This window comes from Neophocaena asiaeorientalis, unplaced genomic scaffold (genome assembly GCF_003031525.2).
Source record: "Neophocaena asiaeorientalis asiaeorientalis breed wild unplaced genomic scaffold, Neophocaena_asiaeorientalis_V1.1 scaffold10, whole genome shotgun sequence".
Classification (NCBI taxonomy): Eukaryota; Metazoa; Chordata; class Mammalia; order Artiodactyla; family Phocoenidae; genus Neophocaena; species Neophocaena asiaeorientalis.
In genome coordinates, this window is record NW_020172817.1 from 2,070,395 (window position 1) to 2,077,723 (window position 7,329).

At 41.5% G+C, this 7,329-nt stretch overlaps 1 protein-coding gene across 1 annotated transcript in view; it reads right to left on the bottom strand.

The window, feature by feature from the left end:
* The window catches only part of BASP1 (brain abundant membrane attached signal protein 1), a 24,809-nt gene extending 20,876 nt beyond the window's left edge, over positions 1 to 3,933 (bottom strand). Inside the window, exon 1 of the mRNA XM_024741739.1 lies at positions 3,915 to 3,933. The gene's annotated coding sequence lies outside the window, so the exon portion shown is untranslated. The remainder of the gene's footprint in view (positions 1 to 3,914) is intronic.
* Between the last annotated feature and the right edge of the window lie 3,396 nt (positions 3,934 to 7,329).

The window sequence follows — 7,329 nt, forward strand, 5'->3', positions numbered from 1 at the left end:
GGAAGGAAAATCTTTGTTAGAACGGCATCCTCTAGCCCTTGAGACTGTCCACCCATCCCCGCCATTTCTGGGCCTACAAGGTTTTCCTTGAAATAAAGGGCTTGGGGCTTCCCTGGTGGCGCAGTGGTTGAGAGCCCGCCTGCCGATGCAGGGGACACGGGTTCGTGCCCCGGTCCGGGAAGATCCCACATGCCGCGGAGCGGCTGAGCCAGTGAGCCATGGCCGCTGAGCCTGCGCATCCGGAGCCTGTGCTCCGCAACAGGAGAGGCCAGAACAGTAACAGGCCCGTGTACCGCAAAAAAAAAAAAAATGAATTAATTAAAAAAATAAAGGGCTTGAGCGATTTCATCTCTAAAATGTCATGTGTATAAAACACTATTACAATAAATACCAATATAGAAAAATTTGCATGCCCCAAACTGTTTACTTGTTTGCAAAAATGGGTGCAAATAAGTACATAAATAAACGTTGCTGGTTAGAATAAATTATCATGTAACATGAAGAAAAATCAAAGCTATACCTTTAGTCAGTTGGAAGGCTAAAAAGAAGCAGAAGGTGAATTAAAATTACCTAAGACCACCCATAAAAGAAGGAGCATCTAATAAGGTAAAGGTCAGTGTCAGAAGGTTATTTCTTTTGGTGTCAACTGAAATAGGCCATCCAAGGTGCCATCTACTGAACTAAGGACATTCAACATAGACAGTGCTTTAAGATTTATTTCCTCCATTTTAGTATTGGACCTCTCACTAATTTAAGCCTGAAATATCTTAGGGATCATTACCAAGCATGCTGTACAGTAAAAATCCCTTGCTCTAAATCACGATTCACACTTTGTGATGACTCAAACATAGGCTTTGCGATTCTTACCGAATGCTTATCTGAGAAATGAATATAGTTATTCAAAATTTATTGAATTCTTCATTAAATACAGACGATCTATTGCAAATTAAACATTTCTATCAACCTACCTCACTTTATTTATTCACACAGATTTATTCTGTTTATAACGCAGCTTTGAAAGCAGATGACACTAAAATCCAAACCATCCTCTTAGGTCTCTCTTTACTTGGACTTAGTGAAACTTGACTGTCACAGGTGATTATAACAGACTCATGGGATTCCCCAAACACAGTCACAATGTCTCAGTTCCCCCAGGCACTCGAATTTCGAAGACTTTCTGCACCAGGAGGGGAAATATTTTATTTCCTGTAAGTCACGAAGAGAGGCAAAGGCCAAACACAGAAGCAGAACTCAGCAGCAGTGAGGGGGACATTCACCAAAGGTGCATCCTGTATTACTATTACAATGCATGCAGCCGGCCTTGCCTGGGAGGGGAAGGGCACTTTGAAATGAACAGAAAGGATGACTGACAATTATTTTAGCAAAAAATTTGCCTTTTCAATTACAAATAAATGAGAAGTGCAAAGAGAATCAAGAATCTGCTTATGATTCTTTTACAAATTAATTATGCTCATTTGTCATAATCAGCCCTTATTTGCATCCAAGATGTTAAAGTCCTCCTAGTTGTTCTTTCATGCGAAAAGAAATTATTTCCCTTAAAAATTCCATCTACTTCATGTTTCCAAAACATTCAACTACAAAACAAATGCAGCTTTGCAATTTGAACCTATCAGAAAATATCAACATGCGAATTCCACTTAGAATGCTTTTCTAAGATAGCTATGTACATCTGCATAATACAAATAAAAAACAGGAGATAAAGTAACTGATGTTGAAGGACTTTTCTATTCTATAAAGCCCCCAGAATGTGCTAGTGGTCTTTACTCATTGGTGAGTAAAATGCATGAAACTTTGCTAATAATGCACGTATAGGAACTTTCTCACATTCACAGATTCCAGTCAGCGAATCCACAGATGCTGGGGTCCACACACACATGGATGATGATCAAAGCAGCTCAACGTCTCAGCTTGGTAATCAAGGATCTCCACGATTTAGGGGTTGACTTGAAAAATATGGATTATTTTGAGAGATGTGGAGGCACCCTGACAACTCAGAATTCCATCAAGACTACCCAGGAGAAAACAAAATAGAGAATAAAATAAGGAAATCCAGTTTCATACTTTGCAGCTGCTCTCCCAGAACTGTCCTTACGCTTATAAAGGATCATTACGGAGATAAGTTAATTTTAAAAAACAAAATTAGTCAAATATTTTGAGTTTTGGAAATGAAAAAGAACACTTGCCTTTTTTCACAATTTTGTCGGATGACTTTACATTCAGGATTAAACGTGGAAATTCTAGAACTTAGCTTTCTTCTAGGGCAGGGGTCAGTAAACTGGGTCACCTGCTCATTTTCGAAAATAAAGCTTAATTTGAATACAGCCATGCCCATTCATTTACATATTGCAGCCGCTTTCATGCCGAAAAAGCAGAGTTGAGTAGTCGCAATAGAAATTGTGGGGCTGGCAAAGCCTCAAATATTTACTATCTGGTCCTTTAAGAAAAAGTTTGCTGACCCCTGCCTAGTCTTGGATGAACATACTTCACCAGTGACTCAGTTCCTACTATCAGATGAAAGCGTGATTCAAGCCTAAAAGATGCTGCAACGATTAATCAGGCTCTTTTGGGTTTGCAACAATATTATCAGTAAAGAAGAATGTCACATGGGAATGTTTTAAGATTGGGAAACAAGACAGTGTTTTTTGTTCTTTTTAACCTCTTATCACTTACTGTCTGTATTCTGACTGCCTGAGAGCAGTTATCAACAACAGCACTTCCAGGTCAAAAACTGGACAAGCCACTGAACCTCTCAGGAGGCACGGTGCCCCAGCACAAAATCCAGACGAGAACCAAAACACTTGCTTCGTTTCCAAGCTAGGGCTCCATTCCTTCCTGCGGCATGGCATAGACTGAGTTTCCTATCCTCTGTGAGCCTATTTTTCCAAAAGCATAAAATGGGGATAATACCTTTACACGTGAGAGGATTTATAACAAATCAGACAACAAAGACTTCAATGCTCCTTGTGAGCAGAGGGCGTGGTCTCGTGACACACTCCAGATTCTACCACGCCTGGCCTTCTCTGAAGTGAAAACGCTCAGCTTTGTGATGTTTCCATAATATCAAACAATGGTGAAAGTGAAGCTGAAGGAAGCACAGCTCTTGCTCTCCTTTCATTCTCCCTGGACCTGTCTTGCTTTTCCTGGGAGATCCAACCACTTGCACACTTTCAAGAGCCTTCTGGGATGCTAAGGCTCCCTCTGCTGAGCGTCTACAGCTCGCTGACTGTTATTTCCTGAGCTTCAGACTCACACCCAGTATATACCACTGACCCAACATGGACGTCCCTTGGGTATTTCAAACTCAACATCTCTCCAGGTGAGCTCACGGCTACCTTGCCCACCTTCCTGAACCTACTCCTTTTCCTGTGTTCCCATCCCAGAAACTACAACCACCATCCATCCCACTGCCTGGGCAGAAATACAGGGGTCTTTGTGGACCAACTTGAACCACCACGACCAGCACTTTTGTATCCAATTGCTTAAAACAGTCCATCATTCCACAGCTAAGTGCTGGAAAACAAAATATGATCTAAAGTGTTGTACGTACTTCTGAAGAAAGATAGCTTGGAGCTCCAGCAGCCATTCTGAGCCATGAGGACAGAAAGACAGCCTGGCATCTTGATGGCACTGCTGAACTGCCACATCAGCCCTGGGGCCCATCTCTGGAATTTTACGTAAGAGAGAATTCAATTTCTCTTTCACTCAAGCCATTATAATTTTGGATTTTCCGTTCTGTCTGTGCAGCAAAATCTAATCCTAACAGAGAGCAGATTTCTCAAAATCACTCCTCAAGCACCAAAAGTTCAGGTTAAAGTATCTCAACACATTTGGCAATAAATCATTCCGATGACTCCCTCCTCCCCATGACCATCTCTCAAATAATGCATACGTACATTTCTACATAGTCAGTGTTCAGAGTAAGGTATCACCTGAAAATACCAAGTCTGCTCAATGAGTTCGCCATGGAAAATATTACTGATGCTGTAAAAAAATAAAACAGTAACAGAAAATTAGGTTGATTTGTCATACTTACTACAAAGTCAGTGCAGCTAAGCTCACAAAAGAATAGACAAGCTAATCAAAGAACACACTTTCTGTAAAGTGCAAAGATTTTATAAAAAAGAACAAAGTGACTTTTTATAGTCAAGCAGACCATATATCAAATTGAAACAGAAGGGGTAACTTTAGTAAAGATGGACCGAACAGCACGAGCAACAGTGAGTCTTAGCAATAAGTCAAAGCAAAAAGGAGCTCTAAAAACACACTCACATGAAAAGGCTTAAGGATGGTCAAGAAAAAACGTTGTGGGTTGAAAACCATTAAGTAGGAAGGAGCAAAGCAAGGAAAGATAGAGACGTGTTAGTATGAAAAAAGTGATTTATAGAAAACAGGATAGGATCTAAATTGAAGTTTTAAAAAGGTAAAGAGGCTATGTTTAGCAAGTGGTTTTAAGTAGGGTTTAAAAAAATATATGATGGGAAACTCCCTTGGCATTGATTGAATACGACCAAGAAGGTATCATGGAACTAGTCACTGAATTTGGCTTTGCAAATTTTGCATCAGTTAATCACATCCATTTAGACTTCTGCCAGCCCCTCAGCTCAGGAGGGAGCTACCATAAAGAAGGGCCTGAATGCTGCAACTCAGAATGACAGCTCTGACTTGTTGCTACAGGCTTGCATAAGACAGGTGCAGACGGCTTCTCACCTATGATCAAATTTTCTTCAGGGTGAGAAACAAAAGGCTTCAGGGACACTGGCAAAAATTGGACCCCATACAGGTCTGACCCCACCCATCAAGAGGTGAAGCAGTGCAGGCCAGCAGCAGGAACGGTTCGTGCATCAGGCCCTGCAGGTGCAGGGCAAGGCTGGCTGGGCTCACAGGGCTCTGGAAAGTCTAGAAGTTTGAGATCTCGAAGAAATAAAATAGCGCCTCCAAAGTGCAAAAAGAAGACCTCCAGATTTTCACTAATAAGTGTTTAAGTGTTGCTATAGACTGAATGCTTGTTTCCTCCTCCCTCCCACCAAAATCCACATGTTGAAACCTAATCCCCGATGTGATGGTGTCTGGAGGTTGGGTCTTTTCGAGGTGCGAAGTCGTGTAGGCAGAGCCCTATGAATGGCATTAGTGCTCTTATAAAACAGGTCCCAGAGAGTCCCTTGCCCCTTCCAGACACTGCATCTGCTAGGGTCTTGATCCTGGACTTCCCAGCCTCCAAAGCTAAGTGCAATTAACATTTATTGTTTAAGCCATTCTACATTATTTGTTCGAGCAGTCCAAATAGACTCAGACAAATGCATCTACAGTAACACGTATGCCAGTGAGCTCCTACAACTCAACACAGAGAGATTTACAGTTATGCAAATTATGTTTAATTTGGGATGAGAGTGTTCTCACGTTTAATATGATGTGGAGTAAGCCCTCCATAATTAAGAGATGCTAGAACTTGTGGAATGATGGTATGCGAATAGAAAAAGGTAATCAAGGAGCCTAAAAAAAGTGCAACAATAGGTAAAAGTGCTTAAAAGCTACGAAAAAGCACAATTGTAATGTCTGGAGTGTATTTATAGCAAGATATCATGGTGTCAGAGTCATCCAGTGCCGTCCTGTTTGATGGGGGCCCCCAGACATGCTCGTTTTAGGACATCATGCTCTACCACAGGCCGCAAGCTACTCACATCCTACAGGGCAACACATTGCTCCCTTCTTCTGAGTTCAAAAGAACACTTCTGCGACTGAACTTGGTTTTATTAATCCTCTAGTTTATGCAATGAGAATGTTCCATCATAGAATAGACACTGGACAGAGTAATGTCCGACTCAAGCTGAGGCAGACCTTTTCAACAGTCCGCTGAAGTGACCTCCCATTTAAATTCACATAGTCAACTACAGCATCAATATGCACTGCCGTTCAGAAGTAAATTTTAGTTACAAAATCCTCACCCGGCACACACAGCAACAGCGTATGACGAAAACACCTCTTATTCTAAAGTACGATGTAACTGTTTTCACACCAAGTCAGTAGATTAAGGTCACAACAGAGACTGCTCTGAAATGCACACTTGTTGGTCACTTTCTCCAGGTAATAGATGCTGGATGTGAACTTGGTCCTTTCACTAGTTTATAAACAATGGCTACATTTAAGTGTGTGCCAGAGAAACTGTTGCATTTATAGCTGAAGTGAGAATTTCTGATAGGCAACCATCTAAAATGTATTTACTAGAATGCTGACCAGCATGAAACCATCTGTTCACTATCCCAGATCTGGAATATTTAAATGTTTGAACTGAAATAATCATAAGCAACTGAGACCAAGACAGAGAAAACCTCATGACTGTGGGGCTACTGGCCAGCCTATGCCTAAGACAGCTTCGTGGTGGCCCAGTGCAAAGAAATTCACGAATTCTCTGATCACTACTGTTGCTTTTCCAGGAAACAGTGGGGCACTGCTGAAGAGACCACAAAAATGCTAATTATTTTCCAAATCCTCTGCAATACATTTATCCCCTGATTCTCATAACACAAACCCTACTGATTCTTTTAAGCTAAATCTGGGACATGTGAAGGGCTAGAAGATTTATTCAGACACACTCGTGTACTGCATTCCTGCCACTGTCTTATATGCTGAAAGAGATACAATTTCAGTCATATTGCTTAAATGTGACTCAGGCGTGATTCCATCAAAGGCAGGCTTAAGTGCCGGTCCATGAACTTTACAAACCACATCAAAGCTGGTTCCCAACCATGGGTACCTTTTGAAGAAGCAGCATCCATGATACAGTTATAGCTTTGGATCAGTCTCAAAAGCCGGACAATAAATGGGAACACACACCCACTGGGCAGTCTGGTATTCAAATGATTTCTTCCATAGTTGAATGAAGACATGGTAACATTTATGTTTTCCCATCCTCTGAACCACATGGAAACATCGCAATAACATAGTTGTAGGTATGAAGTCAGGATCCACATCCTTTAGAGCCCGTGGAGCCCTTTTCCATGCCGAGGGCCCCTGGATCAAGGGCCTCTCAAATCCAGTGACCAGTACTTTCTATGCTCAGGACTCTAATCCAAGTAAGAATCCAACATTCAGAAATCCAGATGACGTTTACAAGGTGATATAAAATGACGGATAGAAGGCAGGGCAATTCACCTCTGTGGTGACAGCCAGAGTTCAAATCCCCAGAGGCCCAGAGGTAGAAACATGCAATTTTGAAAAAGACCCCTCCTTTAGATTTTGCCAAGTTACAAATATCTGTACAAGCTTATACCTAGACACAGAGATGTGAGTCGACCCAAAGCACAGCACCGT